The sequence below is a fragment of the Bos grunniens genome, chromosome 11 (genome assembly GCF_055505025.1).
Source record: "Bos grunniens cultivar Pamir isolate PY7600 chromosome 11, Bosgru_T2T1.0, whole genome shotgun sequence".
NCBI lineage: Eukaryota > Metazoa > Chordata > Mammalia > Artiodactyla > Bovidae > Bos > Bos grunniens.
Genome location: NC_141175.1, coordinates 41,566,756 through 41,590,825, shown reverse-complemented (window position 1 = coordinate 41,590,825; position 24,070 = coordinate 41,566,756). Strand labels below are relative to the sequence as shown.

Below are 24,070 nucleotides of genomic sequence, written 5' to 3'. Positions count from 1 at the left end.
ATCTATGGTCTTTCCTATAGTCATGTACAGATGTGAGAGTTGGACCATAAAGGAGGCTGAGCACTGAAAGATTGATGCTTTCAAGTTGTGCTGGAGACGATTCTTAAGAGTCCCTCAGACAGCAAGGAAATCAAACCAGTCCATCCTAAAGGAAATCAGTCCCGAATATTCATTGGAAGTACTGATGCTGAAGCTGAAGCTCCAATATTTTGGCCACCTGATGTGAAGATCTGACTCATTGGAAAAGAAACCTGATGCTGGGAAAGACTGAGGGCAGGAGGAGAAGGAGGCAACAGAGGATGAGACAGTTGGATGGTATCACTGAGTCAATGGACACGAGTTTGAGCAAACTCTGACAGATAATGAAAGACAGGGAAACCTAGCGTGCTGCAGTCCATGGGGTCGCAAAGAGTAAGAACAAACAAAAAATAAGCTTATGATAACCTCTGTGTGTGTGTGTGTGTGTGTGTGTGTGTGTGTGTTAGTCACTCAGTCCTGTCAGATTCTTTGCGAGAATCTGGGCAAGAATTGGGCAAGAATCCTGAAGCAGATTGCCATTCCCATCTCCAGAGGGTCTTCTGAACCGAGGGATCAAACCAGGGTCTCCTGCATTGCAAGCAGATTCCTTACCATTTGAGCCACCATCAGCAAGCTAAATGATACACCCACAGGCTCCTTGACAGTTCCAAGATTGACCATAAAGATCGAGAAGTGGCAGTGGTCCAATTTCTGGAAATCTCTACTCCTTTCTCAGGATAGCTGGAATACTCCTCCCATTCATTAGCCTATGAAATTACTCAGCCTGTAAAAATCAACCATGCCATATTTTGAGGCACTCTCAGCTTCTTAAATGGCCCACACTCTGTCCGTGGAGTGTGTTTGTCTCTAAAAAAAAAATCCTTTCTTACCTATCACTTTGTCTTTCACTGGATTCTTTCTTTGATGAGACATCAAGAACCTGAGCTTCAGTAAGTCCTGAGATCAAGTGTGTCATCTCAGTTACAACACCGTGGGTTCAAGTCCCAATCAGAATTACATGGTTTTAGGGGGAACCTCTGATTTATAGGCAGTTGGTCACAAGTACAAGTAACAACCTGGACTTGCTATTAGCTTCTAAAGTGTAGGGAATGGGAGAAGGGGAGGGGAGAAGGGACGGAATCTTCTAGGACTAAGACCTTACTTAACCTATGGAATCTGACAGCATCTCCAGACCAACAGTCAGAACTGAGTTGAATTGTAGGACATCCAGCTGGTGGTGAAGAATTGTTTGGTAGTATGGGAAACCCTCATACACACATTGGAATTGAAGTCAGAATTTTTGTATCTATGTATGAATTTTTATTTGATTTATAATCAAATTTTGGTTTATAATCAGAGATACTGGTGGGAGAGGAAGTGGGAGTATGTGTGAGTGTGTGTGAAAGGGCAGAGGGGCTATGAGAGACCTAAATCTTCACCTTAGAAAGAAGTCAACAGGTAACGTCTACATTTGGTAAATCAAAAATAGCACATAGAATGTCATTTACGGATATGGTAATAAATACCAGCAGTGACAGCTAAAACAGTGGAAAGTAGTTTCCTCTGGGAATCTGGACTTGATGATAGGCCTAGAGTGGGGTTCTCCTGTTTTTTATCATAAGTCATATATGACTATTTGGTTTTTAAAATTATATATATGCTTTGCTTAAATTAAAAAGCAAGAGGTTAAAGCATATCTCAAGATCGTGACAGTGGCTACTTTGAGGTGAAGTTTTTTCCCATGGGCATTTTTTCTTAAGAGCATTCTGTATTTTCCAAGTATGTATTATTTTCATAATTGGTGGGGCACAGATTTTAAAGAGTCTGCCTGTGATGCAGAAGACACAGGTTTGATACCTAGGTCAGGAAGACCCCCTGGAGAAGGAAATGGCAACCCACTCCAGTATTCTTGCCTGGGAAATCTCATGGACAGAGGAGCCTGGCAGGGTACAGTCCATGAAGTCACAAAGAGTCAGACACAACTGAGAGATTAACATGCACACACAAGAAAATAATCAATATATGCTCATAATTTTAATATTTTAAGCAAATGAAGATAAAATATGATGACACATGCCAGGTACACAGAAGTACATGTGTGTACATACATATGCACGCATGCACAAGTATATGTACTATCCCTTCTCCAGCGGATCTCCCCAACCCAGGAATTGAAACAGGGTCTCCTGCCTCATAGGCAGATTCTTTACCTGCTGAGCTACCAGGGAAGCCCCAAGTATATGTACACATATGTTTATTTGTCATATACAAATACTTTAGATATTTCCTTTCTCATGTGTCCAAATGTATGTTAAAACAAATTTTAATCTTGTGGATATTTGCCCAAAGAAGTCCATTTTCTTTGTATGTTTCTCCTGGTGTTCCAAGATGTGTGCGAAGAGGGCGGTGTCAGAAAAAGTTCCTCTCTGGAGGGGATGTTTTGTCCTTCACTCTGGTGCAACGCATAGCTGCACTAGCCACAGCCAACTGTGAATTCTTTCCTGTCTCCTCCTTACCTTACTAAGATAGGCACTTCAAAGACTCCTTGAGGCCTAAACAGGTGGGTCAGGAGGGGCCAACTGGAAAACAAAATCTTTGAAATGAGACTATTAAGCATCCTGGCAAAGGCTAACATACCTTTGCCAAGAGGATGCACTGGTCATAGCAAACACCCTCTTCCAACAACACAAGAGAAGACTCTACACATGGACATCACCAGATGGTCAACACCGAAATCAGATTGATTATATTCTTTGCAGTCAAAGATGGAGAAACTCTACACAGTCAGCAAAAACAAGACCAGGAGCTTACTGTGGCTCAGATCATGAACTCCTTATTGCCAAATTCAGACTTAAATTGAAGAAAGCAAGGAAAACCAGTAGACCATTTACGTATAACCTAAATCAAAGCCCTTACAGTGGAAGTGGCAAATAGATTCAAGTGATTAAATCTGATAGACAGAGTGCCTGAAGAACTTTGGGTGGAGGTCTATAACATTGTACAAGAAGTGGTGATCAAAACCATCCCCAAGAAGAAGAAATGTAAAAAGGCAAAATGGTTGTCTGAGGAGGCCTTACAAATAGCTGAGAAAAGAAGATAAGGAAAAGGCAAAGGAGAAAAGGAAGATATATCCATCTGAATGCAGAGTTCCAAAGAATAGCAAGGCGAGATAAGAAAGCCTTCCTCAGCGATCAAATGCAAAGAAATAGAGGAAAACAATAGAATGGGAAAGACTAGAGATCTCCTCACGGAGAAGGCAATGGCACCCCACTCCAGTACTCTTGCCTGGAAAATCCCATGGATGGAGGAGCCTGGTAGGCTGCAGTCCATGAAGTCGCTAAGAGTTGGACACGACTGAGGGACTTCACTTTCACTTTTCACTTTTCACTTTCGTGCATTGGAGAAGGAAATGGCAACCCACTCCAGTATTCTTGCCTGGAGAATCCAAGGGACAGGGGAGCCTGGTGGGCTGCCATCTATGGGGTCACACAGAATCAGACACGACTCTAGCAACTTAGCAGCAGCAGCAGCAGAGATCTCTTCAAGAAAATTAGAGATACCAAGGGAACATTTCATGCAAAGATGGGCTCAATAAAGAACAGAAATGGTATGGACCTAACAGAAGCAGAAGATACTAAGAAGTGGTGGCAAGAATACACAGAACTATACAAAAAAAAATCTTCATGACCCAGATAATCACAATGGTGTGATCACTCACCTAGAGCCAGACATCCTGGAGTGTGAAGCCAAGTGGGCCTTAGGAAGCATCACTACGAACAAAGCTAGTGGAGATGATGGAATTCCAGTTGAGCTATTTCAAATCCTAAAAGATGATGCTGTGAAAGTGCTACATTCAATATGCCAGCAAATTTGGAAAACTCAGCAGTGGCCACAGGACTGGAAAAGGTCAGTTTTCATTCCAATCCCAAAGAAAGGCAATGACAAAGGATGTTCAAACTACTGCACAACTGCACTCATCTCACATGCTAGCAAAGTAATGCTCAAAATGCTCCAAGCCAGGCTTTAACAGTATGTGAACAGAGAGCTTCCAGATGTTCAAGCTGGACTAGAAAAGGCAGAGGAACCAGAGATCAAATTGCCAACATCCGTTGGATCACAGAAAAAGCAAGAGAGCTCCAGAAAAATATATACTTCCGTTTTATTGACTATGCTAAAGCTTTTGACTGTGTGGATCACAACAAGCTATGGAAAATTCTTAAAGAGATGGGAATACCAGACCTCCTTACCTCCCTCCTGAGAAACCTGTATGTAGGTCAAGAAGCAACAGTTAGAACTGGACATGGAACAAAGGACTGGGTTCCAAATTGGGAAAGGGAGATGTTGAGGCTGTGTATTGTCACCCTACTTATTTAATTTACATGCAGAGTACATTATACAAAATGCCAGGCTGAATGAAGCATAAGCTGGAATCAAGATTGCTGGGAGTAATATCAATAACTTCAGATATGCAGATGATATCACCCTTATGGCAGAAAACGAAGAACTAAAGAGCCGCTTGATGAAGGTGAAAGAGGGGAGTGAAAAAGCTGGCTTACCACTCAACATTCAGAAAACTAAGATCATGGCATCTGGTCCCATCAGATGCTTTGATAACTTATGGTGAACAGTGTCGGATTCATGACAATAAGATAAATTTAACTGTGGGACCAGGGACCAGGCTTGATCACTGAAGAGCTTTTGTGTAGCAGAGTTTTATTAAAGTAAGAAAAGGGACAGAGAACGCTTCTGACATAGACATCAGAAGGGGGGCAGAGAGTGCCCCCCTAGCTAGTCTAAGCAAGGGAGTTATACACTTTTTTAATTAGTTATTACAATAAATCAAAAGAATGTCTCAATGTTGTAAAGATATTACTAGACCCACTCCCATAATTTACATTTTAAAATAACAGGATTAACCAAGAGGATTTCAGGAAAGAGAATCTGTCCTCAAGCAGGATACACTGATGTTATATAATCCTTAGTACAGAGTTTAAACTGAGTTGTTTGCTGTGTAATCATCAGTTCTAGGCTTAAAAAAAAAAAAATTTTTAGGAGACTAAGACTACGGAATGTAGAGAAAAACAAGGCATTTGTCCTTTCCTCCCTCTTGAGAATTCCAGATACCTATCTCCTCCTTGAGAGCCCCAGACCCCTTTCTTCTCCTCCTCCTCCTCCTCCTCCTCCTCCTCCCCCTCCCCCTCCTCCCCCTCCCCCTCCCCCTCCCCCTCCCCCTCCCCCTCCTCCTCCTCCTCCTCCTCCTCCTCCTCGGGACGCGGGACTTCTTATCAACCTGCCTTGGAATTTACTCTCTCAACTTTATGGCAAATAGATAGGGAAACAAACGGCTAGGTAGATAGATACAGAGATATGCCCCCCTTTCCTTGAGAATTGATCCCAAGTGTGTTTTCCACAGGTCCTGGAGAACAAAAAAGTCGTGATTTGGCCTCTCTTTCTCAAGTGTGTCTGGCTTTACGGGAGAGGTACTGAATATTTTACTGAGATCATGAGTGGCCTTCCTGGAGAGCAGTTTGGAACTGGTTTCAGCAATCATCATTTGCCAAATCAGTCACCCCGACCCCACTCCTTGACAAGCAGGAGAAAAGTGCCATGCTCATGACCCGCTGTGGAACAGGTGGTTTGGACTGGCCTTGACCCGGGAGGTGGTTGCTGGCAGTGCGGGGCCACGGAAAGCTCAGCGTAAGCCCCTGTAGTGTGCCATTCAGGTCCGTGCTCAGGGCTGCCCTCGGAGAATCCTAGCACCTGCCTTTATCAGCTGAACAATCTCGGGAGCTCTAAGTCCAGTTTCCCCATTTGTCAAACTTGCCAACGGAACTGTGTCAGGACTGACAAGTCAAAAATACGCCCACAAGTGTTTGCTATTGTTTGTGACTATCTTCTCTATAACTGTATTTAGCTGTCAGAGCTGTCACAGCAACTGCAGTCACTCTGTGTTTGGGGCGCGAGGGGTTGGCAACAGAGGCATCATCACCACCTCCATTGTACAGAGCAAGAGACCAAGGCTCATGCAAGTGAGTGAGCTGCTTAGTCTTGCACATGGTGAAGCCAGAACTTATCCCCAGATCTTCTAAATCCACTGCTACACCTTTTCCTGAGCCTGAAGAAGCACCTGCACTCCAACTCAATACATGATATTGCTGTCGAAATCTTGTACTGGTCTGTAGTGAAATTGAAACCACCAAGGATCTTTCCATTAACCAGGATCTGAACTGCTGACAGCCTGAGAGCTGGGATTATGGCCCAGAGGCAGACAAACTATAGTTGGGTCCAGCTCTGACAGTGTACGCAGTCTTGGAAAAGTGACTTTCCCTCACTGGGCTTTGGACTCCTAATCTGTAAATCAAGGGAGTTCGACTATAAATCCGGAGAGATCGCTAGGAGTTTTATCAGCTCTGAAATATATGATTCTTTGCACTATTTTTCCTCCTTTAAACAGCTTAAGTCTTTGAAAGACAGAGATGCCCAAAAAAAGATACCTCATCAAACCCAGACATCTCTTGCACCCTTTAATAGGCAGCTTGCTGGGAGTAATGAGATAGTAACTAGATAGGATCAGTGCTTATCCCAGGAGAGCACCGTGGATGTGAATTCAGAAAGCTAAACCTCAACAGTAAGAGCATCTGTCTAAACCTGAAGAGTTCTCCCATTCACTCTTAGGGAATCTGAAAGTGACTAAGGATCCATCTGATGCTCTCATTTAACAGATCAGAGAACTGAAACAATGGGAATTTCAATGCCTCACCCAAGATGACACAGTTAATTAGCAACAGAGAAGCAACTCTGTTGCCCAGGGCTCCAGGCTCCTTGCCCACGTTCATTGCACTGTGCCGCACTTTATACTCCAGGTTTAGAAAATCCACATTAATGGTTCAGATGTCTCCCCGCCAGGAGACAAGCCGTGTAGGGATCAAAGCACATCTGTGAAACTAATGACAGTCTAATTCACTATTGGCAGAAACGTGAGAGATTTGGGGAGAAAATTGCAACAGACTGTTACAGACCGTTCTGCAGCACATTGTTGAAAACGGAAAAACACCTCTTAGATCACAAAGTATCATTGAAGGGGGAGCCAACATTCTCTGCTCACTTCACATTCAGTTCCTTTGGATGGTTGGTGGATCCCCCAGATCAGCATGTTCCGACTGCACATCTGCTTCCAGGCTGGAGAAATGATAGCCAGGGCTCCACTGCTCTCATCATAAATTTATTTTTTCAAAAGCAAAGTTAAGAGCTTAACTGGATAAACTACAAAAATCAAGTGAGCATGATGCAATCAATCCCTTCATGTTCCAAAACACAGCCATGGTCCCTGACATCTAGATAGCTATCTTTCCAGACTTTTCCCAGCCTTGCCAGCTGTCATCTGAGTTTAAACTCACTTCCTGCAAAGGAAGAACACAGAAGGATTCTTACTTCATTGACTGAACAAGTTTTTACTGACCACTTTCCAGATGCCAGAGATGATGCTCAATCATATTGGGGGCTAATTCTATTGCAATTCTAGTTTCTGGACTAATTTACCAAGGCCACCCTACAGACCTACTGTCCAACTTGAAGCAGAATTCAGGTTCAACAGCCCCAAGCCCCAACCCAAAGCCCTTTCCCCTTCCTGCTAACAAAACTTTATTCTTAAGGGTCCTTAAAGACCACATGATACATATTTTTTATTAAAAAAACACCATCTGTAAAGGTTATTAACAATTATCCACACATACATATATGCATATATGATGATTAAAATCTCAATTTCAGGTACTTTCCTTATTTAACTTTTATTATAAAAATTTCAAACACACACAAAAGTAGACAAAATAGTATAATGAAATATCAAATACCTGTCACCCAGATTCAACAATTATCCACATTTTCCCCTTGTTATTGCTTCTATTTCCACTTACTATATAAACATATATAAATAAATACAATGTATATTTACATATATATATAGTATTTATATATATAGATAGTCATAGATTATATTTCTTTGTATCAACTAATATCTATTAATAAATTCCAGATACCCTTTCATTTTCAAATGTGACCTGATTTGGATAAATTCTGGGGTCACCTTACCTATAGGCAACATTACTGGTTTGAAACACTTAAGAAAAATGTCTGTACCTCATACTATTCATTATCACTCAGTATTATCTGGTTCTTCCATGCTCTTCCCTGTACTTCAAGGGTAGAAAGCTTGGGAACTACAGTTCAAAGATTTCCTTGCTAAATCTACCACTAAGAGAACTTGGCAAGAGATTTGAAAGGCAAAAGAGAAAGAAAAGTCTTACTTTCCAGCTGCAGCAGGCAAATAGGAATTGGAGGAGATGGCAGAAGTGGATTTTGCCTCTGGGGTCAAGGCCACAGGCAGCTCAGATAATAGATGGCAACGCCCCAAAATCCCTGAATTTCTGATTTCTTGACAGTGGCCTGACCTTTGTTCCCAGGGTCCAAACATTATAGTGGCCACCCCTTCCCCACATGAAGTCTCTTCCATCTTGAAATACCTCTAGTTTCCTGATTAATTGCTGGCTGAAACTGTGAACGAGGGAATCCTTGTTTGGATTCTGAGTATCACTTCCAAGAAGCTCAGCACCATACAAGGTGCTGATGACCATCCACCCCTCCGCCCCAATTTCAGCCCCTCCAACCACATCAACAGCTGATACCTGGCCGGGAACCAATGCTGTTTTATGGGTTGGCCAAAAGTTCTTTTGGGTTTTTCTATACCGTCTTACAGAAACACCCAAACGAGCTTTTTGGCCAACCCAATATTTCCATATCTTTCTCAGGTTCATCTGTTAATTTCTTTTTCACCTTAGCCCAATGCCCTTGGCTAATTTCCACTACTCATGCAAGAAGCCAAGTATTTCCTTCTCAAGAAAGTTCTTGCTTCTGTGTTCCCACAGCAATCCAAAGTCTCTATCCGCAGATTCAATATTATGAATTTACATTTGAGATGTCTGCTTACATATGTTCACAAATGTATGCTTATAAGTGTATGTTGTTCTTGAGGTATAAAAACCTGGTTCTGTAACCCCATTGCCTAAGAGAATTTGATCTACAGTAGACTTCCCTGGTGATGCAGATAAAAACGAATCTGCCTGCAATGCAGGAGACCCAGGTTCAATTCTTATGTCAAGAAGATTCCCTGGTGAAGGAAATGGCAACCCACTCCAGTATTTTGCCTGGAGAATTCCACAGACAGAGGAGCTTGGTGAGCTACAGTCCATGGGATCCCAAAGAGTTGGACTAAATAAATGAATGAGTAGTTTCTTACCACCTTCAGCAGCTTGAGGATAAAGAATTCTGTGTCTAGAGACGACAAAGTCCTCTCAGCACTGAATCCATGCCCAGGTCTCTTACACCGCAAAATAAGTATGTGGTGGCCACTATTCCCTCAGGCTAATAAATTTTAATTAATTGCTTTAAATAAAATTTAAAAGTCAGCTTCTCAATCACATCGGCCACATTCCAAGAGCTCAATGGTCATCCATGGTTAATGGCTACCATATTGGATGGCATGATAGAGGACACTTCCATCACTACAGAAAGTTCAGTTGTACTGGGCTGGTCTCTAGTCCTAGTAGAACAAAAGAAGCATCCTAAGAGGCAAAGCTAGTAAAAGTTTTCTCATCTGGATACACTTGGAGATGACACATTTTTACAGGCTGACTCAGGGACAAAATGACCAGCCAGAATGCTTGGCAACAAACTAACAGTAAGGATATGGGCTCTGTGAGAGAATGAGAATCCCAAAGCTGGCAGCTGTTGGGCAGTTGGTATTATAGAAGCCACTTTGATAAGTAGTTGACACAAAACTTTTTTAAGAAAAATAATTGTATGAGTAAGTGTAAATTCACCATCTTGTATGTGCAATTTCAAAAGCCCTGAAAACTATCTTGTTTTGTCACAAGTTTTCCACAAACTCTCTTGGCAATAAAATCTGACCTGCGTTTTAACTGCTGCAAGTCTATTCCTAATCCTTATTTAATGTCAGTAGTCACTCATAGTATCCCAGAAATGTCAGTAGGTTACAGGATACCACCCAGACTTCACCGTTGCTGGGGATTTAATGTAAACTAGGGAATGTGGACTAATTTACTTTCCTAAGATATGAAAGAATCTGAATTCTAAAATACATCTAGCTAGCCCCAAAGGTTTCAGATAAGCAACTGTGGACTTGTGTTCTTATTTTCCTATTTTACACACGAGAATATAAAACCCAGAGAGGTTAAAATCATAGACAGGGACTTTCCCGGTGGTCCAGTGGTTAAGAATCTGCCTTGCAATGCAAGGGACATCAGTTTGATCCCTAGTCTAGGAAGATCTCACATGCCTCACAGCAAATATGCCCGTGCAAAACAGCTCCTGAGCCTGCGCTCTGGAGCCCTTGAGCTACAACTATGGAAGCCCATGGACCCTAGAGCCTGTGCCGCAACAAGAGAAGTCACCTCAACGATAAGCCCATGTACCACAACTACAGAGTAGCCACCGCTCGCCACAGCTACAGAAAGCCCACACACAGCAACGAAGACCCAATACAGCCATAAATAAATAAATAAAATTTAGAATCATAGAGACAGTGAGTAGGAAGCAGGGATTTACTTAACCCACACAATCTATGCCCAAAGGCCAGTCTCTAAACACTAGTTAATACTGCCTCCCTCAGCTGTTGTTGAAATAGAAGCAAAACAGTTAGCCTCTGCTACAAACACATGGCTGAAACCAAGCCACAGAACCTGCAATTAGAGTTTAAAAAAATACATGTTGCAGAGACTTCCTGAGGACCCTAACCGACCCCATAGACACAACCATGACTGACGGTATTAGGTTCACCATTGCCTAAAGCATGTGCATTTCAAAGGAAATTAACTCTTGCAGTGGAGTTCTCCAGTAAATTACAGTAATTACTATCTTCAGGACCCAGCTATTTAATTCAAAATACCTCAGTGCAGGGGTCCTCAACAAGAGAGAAATAATGGAAAAATGCACTGTCTCAAGAAGCACGGATTCCTTAATCACAGCAGAGAGCAAAAATGCTCTCCTCCTAAGAGAGACCAATGCACTTTCCTTTTTCACAATCCTGCTGAGAAAGCAAATGCCTGGAAAACCATCAAAGTCCCAGAGGCTTCGCAGTCAGCTTCTAGAGGGCAGCCTCTGTGGGCACACTAGATCCCCAGTAGGGACTCAGCGGCGGCACCAGTGACAGGGCTCCCAGGCAGAGCACTGGAAGAAACATCTAGACATCTTCTGGTCCGGTTAAGAATGCGTTCCAGAGTGGAGACGAGCGCCAGTTACCTCAGAAATATTTTGCAGCGTGGATAACTCCATCTGGAATTGTTTAATTAGCTAATGAGGTTGGGGAGCAGTTCTTCTGAGGGATCAGTCGTTAAGGTTTAAACACATGAGACTGCAGTAAATTCTCATTTGTAAGAGTCAGCAGATTTTCCTTCTCTTTGATACCCAGTCAGAAGCTGTCACACTATCTGAAACCCTTAAAGTTGAGTTGATGACACTCTATCTGAAACCCTTAAAGCCATGGTAAGGGGGTTTAAGGCATGGAATTGCAGAGGGGCCAGTCAGGTCTAATCCAGCTAGGGCTTAAACTCCTTTCTCACTCTTTATTTTGGGTGTTTGATGATGAGTAGAGAGTAGCCTGGTGCCCCCGACAGCTATCACAGTAAAAACAGCAGAGTTTGTTCATCCACACCTGTTTAAGCTCTTGTGGCTTGAATAAGGAGAAAACTGCCTGATCCCCACCCTACCAGGGATTGGCAGCCTAAGTCCAGGTAAAGCACTCCTGCTTCATTCCATCTGGAAAGTTCTTTACCCCTCAAACCACAGTGAAAACACATCACTCATGCACATGCCCTTGAGGCCTTTGTGGAGGGAAATGACTTCAAAAGATTGTATCAGTTGATACTTCAGGAAGCCATTAGTTCCAGATAAACACAAATTCTCTCTTCCATGCAGCAAGTTCAGACACAGGCATGCAGATAATTAACTCCAGGGAAAGATGCTACATCCCTCACCTGTAGGGACTGTCCTTGAAGTGTCCACAGAACTTAGTCCTGCATCATTCTGTGGGAAGGGTCGTTCAGAGAGCTGCCACTGTGGGCAGTTCTACCTGGGATCAGCTAGAGTGAGAGCCTGAGGACAGAAACCCGAACTGCCCATGATGAACTCATGCCTGACCAGGATGTCTTATTCCAGTTGAGGCAGAAATAGCAAAAACAATCCAAACCAAAGGAGACACACATCCATGCAATAACCAGCCTTTCTTTTGTATAAAGCTGTTGCGTTTCCTGTTCCATACTGCTATCAGAAAGCAAAACAGAGAAAATACATAGAAGATGCATCTGATCTAAAGAGCTTGGATGTTTCCCTTTCCTACTTAGCATTCTTCCTGGCCACACCACAGGCCAAGACTATGAGTCTCCTCTAAGCTAAAACCAAAGATTTAGAAACATAAATCTCATGGTGTTCACTGATGATTTTCAAATGATGGCGTGTAAAGTGTGCTAGTGTAGGAATAGGAATCCACTGAGTGATCTTGGCAAATCTTTGAAGGTCTCTAGGTCTCATCATATGTAGGTTATGTTTGATTCAGAGTATCAACTCTGAACCACACATCTCAGCTGCATTTCTCAGGTTCAAATCTTGATATATTACTACTTATTTTGTGACCTTGGACTTAGGACAGCACCTGGTTTATTGTTCCTGCTATATACATGTTGATATTATTGTTACAGGTAACATGGAAATGAAACATTGGTCTTTCCTATACCATAGAGAAGTAATAAGGGACAAAAGAGATGAGACTTTTGAAAAACATTCAAAAGAGTAGGAAAACTACTACACTAAGCAAGCTCCCTACTACAGTTTTTTATAACACATTCTACTAATGTGGTATTCCATTGATTCTAAGACACATTTTTTTTAACATTTTAACATCTCTGAAGTTAGATGCATCTTACAATTGACATAATTAATTTGACAATCTTTTATTTCTAATGATACACAAAATAATGATGTCTTATCATTAAAGCTATCTTTCAGTCAATGAAATATGATAGTATGTTTTAAATAAACACAGCTCAATTGGTTATTTCTGAATTCAGCCCTCCAATCCTGCTGATGTTAAGGATTTTATTTACTCAGATGCCTTCTTTTTTTTTTTTAATTTCAAGCTAATTTGGTCTAAGAGTACTGAACTCTGAAATAGAAGTGGGGTTCAATCTCAACAATCAAAACAAACACAGGGGTGGGGAGTACAGGGATTTGATAAAATCTTATCTGAAGAAAAACATATGAAAGAAGGAAATTTACAAAAATTAGTTCTAAAATAAATTTGGATATGCATGATGGGATAAAAAAAATAGCATTTCAAATCCATGGGGAAAGAAGAAACTTACTGATCAATAAATTAGCTGAAGACATAAAGGCAGTTGCTGAAAGGGGGAGAGAGGAAGTACAATTGACACCTACCTTACTCCCTACAGCAAAACAAACTCCAGCTGTATTTAAATGTGAAAATAAGCCATATATTTTTTTCAGCATCAAATACTTCCTACATACCTCCTATAAACAAAGTACTGTAGAGGATAAGAAGTTCTTCCTCTTATCACACTTACATTTCAATGCATGGAGAATAATAAGTGCTGTGAAAACAAAGAAAGACAGAGGAGACAATTTAACTAATTCTAATTTATTCACAAGCCCTTCCTACGACACATAAATGTGCTAGAGAAAATATTTTTCAAAATAAACTTGGAGTACCACTGCTGTTGTTGCTGCTAAGTCACTTCAGTCATGTCTGACTCTGTGCAACCCCATAGACGGCAGCCCACCAGGCTCCGCCGTCCCTGGGATTCTCCAGGCAAGAACACTGGATTGGGTTGCCATTTCCTTCTCCAATGCATGAAAGTGAAAAGTGAAAGTGTAGTCACTCAGTCGTGTCCGACCCTCAGCGACCCCATGGACTGCAGCCCACCAGGCTTCTCCGTCCATGGGATTTTCCAGGCAAGAGTATTGGAGTGGGGTGCCATTGGAGTGCCACAAACATTCCTAAATATGAATATGACAGAAATGCATAGACACCATAAAGAAATGCACTAATAAATTTTATGTATATTTTTAACATTTTAAATTTATGAATTGGGAAAAAAATTATGGACAAATGGCAAATGGGGAGGAGTGGGTGAGGAACTGCTACGTTAAGGGAAAAGGGTACATTTTCTTATAAGTACATATTAGTTTTATAACTTTTAAAATCCAGTTTAAAAAGCTGAAAAAGGATTCCAGCTCTGCCTCCAACTAATTTTGTGACTCTGGGTAAATAGCAAACCCCCACTCCCCCACCTCAGTCTAAACCCCTACCCCAAAACCAAGCTGCTCTTCTGGACTACCTGGTATTAATACATGGGTTCTTTCAATTTTAACAGACTCTTGGCAACCCCATGGACTGAAGCCTGCCAGGCTCCTCTGTCCATGGACTTCTCCAGACAAAAATACTGGAGTATTAGCCATTCCTTTCTCCAGGGGAATCGTCCAAACCCAGGGGTCCAACCCCTGTCTCCTGCATTGCAGGCAAATTCTTTACCATCTGAGCCACCAGGGAAGCCCCCTAACATTGTGCAACTGTCTGCAAATGTCCAGGTTCGAAAAAAGAGAAAAGGAAAAATGCACACACAAAGAAACCGAAATTTCACAGACGATACAACATCAATTACAACACTGGTTTTATTGTTTGAATTCCTAAACAATTATTTTGCAGAAGTACAAAATGAGACGACTCATTTGTAACTTAAAATTCTTAGAGAAGCATTGGGGTGAAAAGTAACACAGAGTCACATTATGAGCCAGTTCACAACCCGCAAAATGTAAACTGTATCCCTCCCTTTAGCGGGGTAGAAATAAAGGGTCATTCAGGGGCTACCTTCCCAAGAGTGAAAATTAAATTCCAGTAAATCTGGAAGGAGGGCCCGGCATGTCCACTGAGTGAACCCAACACCTACAAAAACCACAGAGGAAGTGAACGCGGAGGGTGGTTTCCGTCTAAAGCGGTGGGGAGGTGAGGTCCCTGTAGGGTCGCGGTCCACAGCCCGCCCCGCATCTTCCCACGGAGCCTGACTCGCAGCTAAGCCACTCTGGGTCCCGAGTGAGGAAGGGGCTGGCCCCGGCTGGCTCCTCGTATTTCTAATCTCTGATGCTCTGCTTAACCCCGACTAGGTCACTTCTCACTCCCAGTCTTATCTGCAGACCCCAGACTATAGCAGCATCTCTCCTCCAACTGCCCTCGGCCTGTCTAACCCTTGACGTCATGCCCACAGCCCTCGGAGGCTCCCTGAAGCTGCTCCCTTACCCCAGCCGCCTGTGCTTCCAGAACAGTGGCGCATCGACAAAACACAGCCGTCCTGTGATTCAGCTTTCATTAAGCTTTTGAGGAAATCTTTTGCCCTAGACAGTTAGGAAAGGAAACAGAACAAGGAAATAAAAGAGCAGCTCATGAAACCTGCAGCAGAATCTGGGGCTGAGCGTTACTCACTGGGAAAGGCCTGTTTAGGGGCCTGGGGAAATCTGCAGGCTCTGTAGAAAGGAACGCTCTGTTGTGAGCATGAAATATCTTCAGCGGCCTTTACATGACGGGTAGGGGGTTGCATCCCAGCACTGGGATATGAAATTGGGACAGAACCAAGTTGTTCTAAGGTCATAAGTCCCTTCCCTGACAACCTCCGAATCCCAGGGCCCACCTGACCCACCTGAGGCTGCTGGACCGTCCCAAGACTCTTACTCAGGTGGTCTTTCTCTTTCTCCAAGAGAGTCTTCCTTGAAAGGAGACACGCTTTGGGGAAACAGCTTTTTACACAGATACGTATTAAGGGTCTACTCCTCACCAGGTGTCATGTTCCATGGTCTAGTGTACATTGCTCTGTTCCATGGAGATGCAGTTGCGGTCAGATGCAGGGAGTCTGCTCAGACCTTCTAAGAGCCTGTAGAGAAGCCTCTGAGATGAGGTTCCAGTTTTACAAATCAGGGCTTGGAGCAAACGGAGGCACCCCGCTCAGGTGCCTTCAATGGGGGAGCTTATTAAAATGCAGACCCTAGTTCTGCAGATCTGTGCTGGGGTTTAGAGATGCTTTGTTTCTGACTAACTCTAATCTCTCTTCCAGGAGCCAGGCCCCAAACCCTGGAAGAGAAGATGCCAACTTCATAGTCACCACAGCCCTGGCTTTGGTGGGAAAGGGATCTAGCTGCCAAAGGTGATCAGAGCTGTCAAAGGATCCCCAGACTGATAACACTCAGCCCCCAGTTTTTCCCAGTTCAACCCCCTAAAAAGAGGTTTGTTTGTTTTTTGGTTTTTTTTTAATAAACCCAGTGGTTACAACCGGCTTGTTAGATAAAAGCCTGAGGGACACAGAGGGAGGCTTATGCTCTCCTACTCACTTCATTAACTGGAGTAACAACCAATTTTAAGGTGATTATTGCTATTATAAGCTCTGATCAATTTTTTAAATATGTTTCCAGGTTTTGAACCAAAAGCGGGAATATTAGAGCAAGGAGAGCAGCTGTGTTGAGAATTAGTCATATCCCCAGATTAATAACTGATCTTTCCATCAAAGGAACACAGGACACATTTAGTTAGGGTTCTAATTGTACCTCCAATAAACCTCCACCACAGTGAAATATGAGCACCCATAATTTTTAGTTCCAACTTCCTATACATAATCCATCTGACTGGATGGTCTCGAGCAAAGGCAGTTAAAGCAATTTGTTTCACTTATATAAAGGAATAAATCAGTGCTTAATTATGTGAGGTTTATTATTAACAGTGCTGGCAATCTGACCATATGCCATGACTTCATCTTTTTACATCAAGAAAAAATATGAGAATATACTGATTGCCTTTATGATGCCTTTCCCCTCTCCACAGGGGTGCACAGGGAGGAGGGTGGCATGTGATATGACCAGATGAGGAAAAGAAGGGGCCAGGAGCTCCCTGCTCTGAGTGCCCAGTGTGGGGTCTGGGATGGTTGTGGAATGGTGAGAGAACAGTTGCCATGGAGCAGGAGCAGGGAAACTTCGCACCATCCTAGGTATTACATCCCATCATGAGAACAAGACCCTCAAATCTTTTTCTATAGAACTTCAATGTCTTTCCTAAACCAACATCCAATTGCTGGCATGCAACAGAGGACAGGAACACAGATCAGTTGTCAGAGATGTGAATCCAAATCTCTACTCTAGCTCTTACTGAGTGACTTGAGTAAGTGATCTAACCCCCTCTGACTTCCTGTTTCCCCAGCTGAAAAATTGGGATATCAGTGCCTCCCGTCCAAGGTCATTGGAGGATTAGACATAATAGATGGATAACACCTGGCTCATATTAAGTGCACAAAATAAGGTGGCTATTACTATGGGAATTCCTCTGCTGGGGATAAACTGGAGACTGAGACTTAATCATGTCCACATCCTGTTGTCCTTGGTGAACTGGTGACACCAGTGACAATATTTCAAATTGTGCTTTTACACTTTTGCCTTTGATGTCACCTTCTAGCATCAGAGAGTTGGACTGTGAAGAAGGCTGAGCATGAAGAATTGATGCTTTTGAACTGTGGTGTTGGAGAAGACTCTTGAGAGTCCCTTGGACTGCAAGGAGATCCAACCAGTCCATTCTGAAGGAGATCAGCCCTGGGATTTCTTTGGAAGGAATGATGCTAAAGCTGAAACTCCAGTACTTTGGCCACTTCATATGAAGAGTTGACTCATTGGAAAAGACTCTGATGCTGGGAGGGATTGGGGACAAGAGGAGAAGGGGACGACAGAGGATGAGATGGCTGGATGGCATCACTGACTCGATGGACGTGAGTCTCAGTGTACTCCGGGAGTTGGTGATGGACAGGGAGGCCTGGCGTGCTGCGATTCATGGGGTCGCAAAGAGTCGGACACGACTGAGCGACTGATCTGATGTGATCTGATCTAGCATCCAAGGCCAATTTCCCCACCTTTTCAGATTGCTGTGTATCCCATAGCAAATTGATGAACCTCTCTGAGACCCATCTGTAATTCAGATAAACCAGTTCATTTCCTTGTCTACAAACTCTGAATGCTGGGAGGCTCTGAATGTATGAAGAAAGGGTATTAATACCTTTGGGATCAGCTGGGAGTATGCAGACTTGCACAGAAAGTGCCTCGCACAGGCTTGCTCAGGAACTCCTACTGTGGCCCACAGACAGTTGCCCAGTTGGTATAGTTAGTGTACTTTTCTTCCTTCCTTCTCAGTAAATGAATCCAGTTGCAGATCTTAGGCTAAAATATGCCCTTGTAAGTGGGAGTGGCCAATAATATGCAATGGACACTGTTTTCCAGAAAACCTCCTTGAGGGAAGGACACACAACTGGCATCTCCTCCTTCTGCTATTCACTCCCTACCTGGGCCATGGAAGTAATGATGATGGAAATCCAGCAGCCATACTGGACCATGAGGCAGCCCTGCAGATGAAAGCCATATGCTAAGGATGGAGGAACAGGAAGATGCAAAGAACCCGGGACCCAGAGGACACCATGGACTCTCCGCCTAGACTGCTTGTCTCTTCATTTATCACACAAGAGAGAAAAATACCCATAACTTACATAAGCTACTGTTATTTCTGATCTATGTTCCTAATAGCCAAACAACTCATTTTTGCATTTTTGTGCATATCCAAAATAGACATATACCCAACTCATGAAGAACTCTGGAAGAACAGTGTTCCAGATCTGTACTGGAAATGCAAAGAGCTGAGCACTTTCCAACACAAAGTTCTTAATAAACCAGTATGTTTCTCATGTTATTGTTTAGTTGCTAAATTGTGTCTGACCCTTTTGTGACCTCATGGGCTGTAGACCACCAGGCTTCTCTGTCCATGGGATTTCCCAGGCAAGAATACTTGAATGAGTTGCCATTTCCTCCCCGAAGGGATCTTCCCAACTCAGGAATCGAACCTGCATCTCCTGCATAGGCAGGTGGATTCTTTACCACTGAGCCACCAGGGAAGCCCTGCGTTTCTCATAGATGGCTGCAAATGTGCATGTGCCTTCCAAACAGAAGGATTTATTTAGTTTAACAATTCTCTAGACTTGTCATAAATACGCCAAAGGCACACTTTCCTCAAGATCTCATAGCTTAATTGGCTCCACGTTCTGAAGCTTATGAAGTCTCCAGTCACCAGATCTGCTTTTCATCCTTCACCAAGCCTGCATGAAGCTCTCTACTAGACACTGCAGCAAGATAAAACATTCTTGAAAACATTAAGGGCTGATGAACTGGTTTGGATTTTCTCCAATCTTCTAGGCTTTCTCTCCTCCTGATAGATCTAAAGCAAAGGCCAGTCACTTTGAAATGAAGGCATTTGATTGGAGGCCACCACACACTGACTTATCTAGCAGAAGGGGCTTGCATTTTTCAAGCCAGAGAAAAGAGCTTCCATACCACTCTACGTCCTCTTGGTGTGGGGCACTGGATCTTGGCAGCCAAATGGAAAACACCGCCCCATTTCTCGCTCCCATGGAGAGGCAACAGAGATGGCCTGACTTGAAAAAATAACTATTCAGCTCTGGACAAATATATAAATCCAAAGAAATCCAAATCCTAGTTCGTTTTCTTCACTATATCACACTTTAGGTAACTAGAGAGAGGGATAAAAAAGACAGAATCCATCTGAACTTTAATGAGACATTCAGTATAAGTCCATGAACATTTCCATGTTGTATTAAATTTGCTTTATCTTATATTCCTAGTATATCAGCAGTATAATCCACGGATATAACATGGATTGACTGACACTCAACAGGTGGAAATTGATTGTGCAACAAGCTTCAGGAAGGCAAACAAACTGGTCCCCTACATCTGTCCTGGTGTTATTTAAAATCTTTATAAAATGACAAAAGAATAACTTTTTAATGTGGGCAAATGCAATAGCTGAGTTCCTATCTAGAAAAGTAGACATAAAATTTAAGATACCTTTATTTGGTTAGAGAATATGGTTCATCTGAACACAGACTGGTAGGTAACAGAGAAAAGTGCAAAGGCAAACAAACACCAAAAAAAAAGACACCGTCAGAAAAACACCTGGTTGGAGAAGGAGGCAAAGGAGACATGAGCTGTTCTGAATTTTCCCACAATAATACAAGACTACTAAATGAACTCCCTCAGCTAGCTACTAATTCTTTCCCCAACCAAGGTCACAAGTAAACATTCTGCTTGACATCTAGAGCACACCCTGAAAGCTCTAAGTTCAGAATCTAGGGGTCAGTGATCCAGAATTCTACTTCCTAGCTCTAGAAGACCGAAGACAATTAGTGGTTAACAGTCTACCACTAGCAAGAATATCCCAGTCCTGTCTTCTACACTCTCCAGCCAGGATTCAGCATAGTGTGAATTTGCACAGCAAAGTAGGTTTCTTCATTAAGTAGTTAATTAAACTCCTTTGAAAATGTGATCAACAGAGTTGATATATTCAATCCAAATTAGAGCCTTAACTAATAAAAACAATAGCCTTCAGCTCAAAAGTTCCAAACAAAAAGTTTGCAATGCCCACCTCACGTACATTTACACACACACACAAGTATTAATTACCCAACAGCAATGGCACCCCACTCCAGTACTCTTGCCTGGAAAATCCCATGGGCAGAGGAGCCTGGTAGGCTGCAGTCCATGGGATCGCTGAGGGTTGGACACGACTGAACGACTTCACTTTCACTTCTCACTTTTCATGCATTGGAGAAAGAAATGTCAACCCACTCCAGTGTTCTTGCCTGGAGAATCCCAGGGACGGGGGAGCCTGGTGGGCTGCTGTCTATGGGGTCACACAGAGTTGGACACGACTGAAGCGACTTAGCAGCAGCAGCAGCAGTCCTAAATTTCCTCAATGAGTTTAAATGTGGTGGAGGGTTACTTAGAACCTGAAAATGTGAATATAAGAGAAGCCAGATCTCAGTCTAATACATACTGGAAGGCATGGAGAGAGCCTGGGCCACCTCTGCTTCCAGGACTGGATTCACTTCCAGGTCGAGTTAATATCTTGTCCAGTTTTTTATATTCCTATGCTCAGAAAATTAGTAGCTCCCTGCCTTTTTCTGGAAACCTCAAAATAGAATTTCCTCTGTATGCATCTTTGTGCTCCTCAGAACATATTAGATTTCGCAAAACTAAAATAATATACTCAGAAATGGCAGAAATATTTCAGAAGATGAATTTTGTAATACTTGATTTTCAGCCCTCCCCACACACAAACATACCATGTCTTAGTACATTGTATTGAAAATAGGCTTTTTAATACCATTTTGTTCTAGATTACCAAAAAAACATATAAAATACTTGAGAATTATTTATAAAAACCACCAAAGACTACATATATATGCATATATATATATATATATAGGCACACACATATATATCCATAAAGATTATGCATATGTTTTTCCAACTTATTTGTCTGTTAACTTTTCTCACAGTTTTTGTCTATAGAAGTGTTGCAAGGCTTTTACACCCAAATCTATCCTTTTATCTTTTTTAAAAATTATTTTTATAAAGTTTTTCTCTGCCTCATATCATCATTTATTATATTCACCATCTTTCTCTCACATTACATTTATTGGTGTGCCTTGAGCCTACACATTTAATCCACCTGAAATTTATTTTGCCATAATGAGAGGAAAGGCCCTTCTGATTCATTCTAAATGGTTATTCATGAACCCACCTGACCCCACTGATAGACATGCATTCACTATTCATATAGGACTATATTGGGGGCTTTAATTTTAGCATAATGATTAAGGGCTTGGGTTTTGGAGTCAGACACACCTGATTTGAATTCACCCTAAGACCTCAGGCCAATTCTCCAACCTTTTTAAGCTCCAGTTTTCTCAATTGCAAAGCACCTTGCACATATTAAGTGCTCAATTAATATTAGGCAGTAACACCATTTCAACAAGATCTCAGAATGACCACCCAAATTCTATATCTGCATCTGATTTGTTGTCATCACAACATTGAAGAATAGTTTAGACAATTTTCCTAATAGCCTGAAGCAGCCTTCCTCGCTTCAACCACACCATGGAGAGCCCAGTGACAGTTCAAGGGAAGCCAGAGTCACTGCTTTTGTCCGCAAAGCTCCTGGTCCTGCCTATCAGAATAAGCCACCGTAGGCCAACAGCAGGGCAAGAGGGATCTGCAACCATAGGGCAACACTACTGTCTTCCCCACCTGCAAAACACAGGCTCAGCTCCAGCTCCTCTTCTTCCTACCTTGGAGCAGACCACTCATTTCATTCCATGGCTTAAAGGATTTATTTTTCCTTAAGGAACAACTCATGTCATTACACTTGGAAAGCTAGATAGTTTAGAACCCAAGAGAAAAGGTAAGTGGGGGAGAGAACACCAGGGTAGGACAGGGAGTTTTCAATGGTTATGCAATTAATTCAGCCAACTGTCCTAATCTCAAATGATTTCTGAAGACTAAAAAACCTACCTGGCTATACAGATCCAAGCAGTTAAATATAAAGCATAAATCAGCTCTTGGTTATGACGTTCCCCACCTCTCTTTTACATCATTACATTCACTCTGGTATTTCCTTAGCATGGAAGTGGGAAACAGCTTGATGTACAGTAGAAAGAACTCAGTATTTGGAGTTAGACATAACTGAGTTTGAAGAATCCCAATTTCAACACTCACCTGCTGAGTGATGTTGGGCAACAGAATGAGTTTGCCCATCTATAAAAGCTGGAGATAAAGCTCTAACCTCACAGAGTTTTGGGGAGAATTAAATCCCCTGACATAAAGATGCTCATGAATGGTGGGAATTGTTAGAGCTAACCATCGGCATTTCTGTACATATTCTCTGAGTTAAGGTCCTAGGGAGCTAAAAAGGAGATTGGTCCAATCATCTGCTCTTCATTCCACAAATGAGGAATTGGGACCTACCAAAGCGGTCAAAATATATTTCTAAGCCATACAATAGCTATCAAACCCCATCGCCTGTCTTCTAGTCTAGTTCAGTTCAGCATGATTTTAGTACCTACTACATGCCATATGTGGAGGATAAAATGAAGAATAAGACAGCTTCTGTCCTAGTGCGACTCAACTTCCAGTTTCCCCGGGGTACACACTCTCCCCCATTAGATCGTAAACTCCTCAGCTAGGAAGAGTATGTCTGCCACCACCTTCTAGAACCCCCCAGGAGCCAAAGTCTTATATGGTGCCGACAAGAGGGTCCCAACACATTTTGGAAAGAAGAACTGAGATACATCTTTATTGTATCACGTCAGGTCTGCTCCAGATAGAGAACATCATTTTCCCAAGTAACCCAGGGTTCACAGTATGTGACTTACCTGTCTCTAGAGTCCCATCGCCTCCTTAGTCCCAGTCCAGCCACACAGGAGTAACAGCAAAAGAATCAGACTCTGTGGCTCCCAGGCCTCTCATCACACCATCTCTTCTAACCTTAGAAAAATACAGCAGAGAGTGTAGAACAGCAGTCTGCTCTCTGAGTAACAGGCAAGAGCCTCCTGAATGCATCCCTGCTCTGGGTACCAGTGGCATGAAGGCATCATAATGAAGTGCTTGACTTCATTATCCTTTCTTTCTGAGCCTTCCCTGCTTCATCACTTTTATTCATCAACCTTAGATTGCATTGATAGGCCTTGGCTTTCAGTGTTTCCTATGTCTACCAACTCTCAATTAACGCTGCAAAGAATTCCCTAGAAGCCAGGTCTTCCTGGCCAAGTACCCTGGGGTCCAAGTGGCTCCTTCATTTTGGCAGATGGTGCCCATACTTCCTGAGTCCTCCAGTCAGCATCAAGGAGACTACAAACCACTTCCAAATTGCTTACTCCCTCTGTGCATATTCCCATCTTCTTCCTCTGGCTCAAGTTGAGAGAGCCGGGGAGTGAGGTCTCTCTGCCTCTGAAGAAGGTCTATCTCTGCCCATAGCCATAATTTGATGCCTCTCTCTGGGATACATAGAGGGAGTTTTTGAGCCAAGAGTTTATTATCA

General features: G+C 42.6%; 1 long non-coding RNA gene across 2 annotated transcripts in view; it reads right to left on the bottom strand.

Annotated features, from left to right (window-relative positions):
• LOC147362993 (uncharacterized) overlaps positions 1–24,070 on the bottom strand; it is a 142,100-nt gene that overhangs the window by 83,806 nt on the left and 34,224 nt on the right. Inside the window, exon 3 of one of the 2 annotated variants that reach the window (XR_015135690.1) lies at positions 23,406–23,517. This is a non-coding gene — a long non-coding RNA (uncharacterized LOC147362993). The remainder of the gene's footprint in view (positions 1–23,405; positions 23,518–24,070) is intronic. The other variant, XR_015135691.1, reaches the window with a different exon arrangement.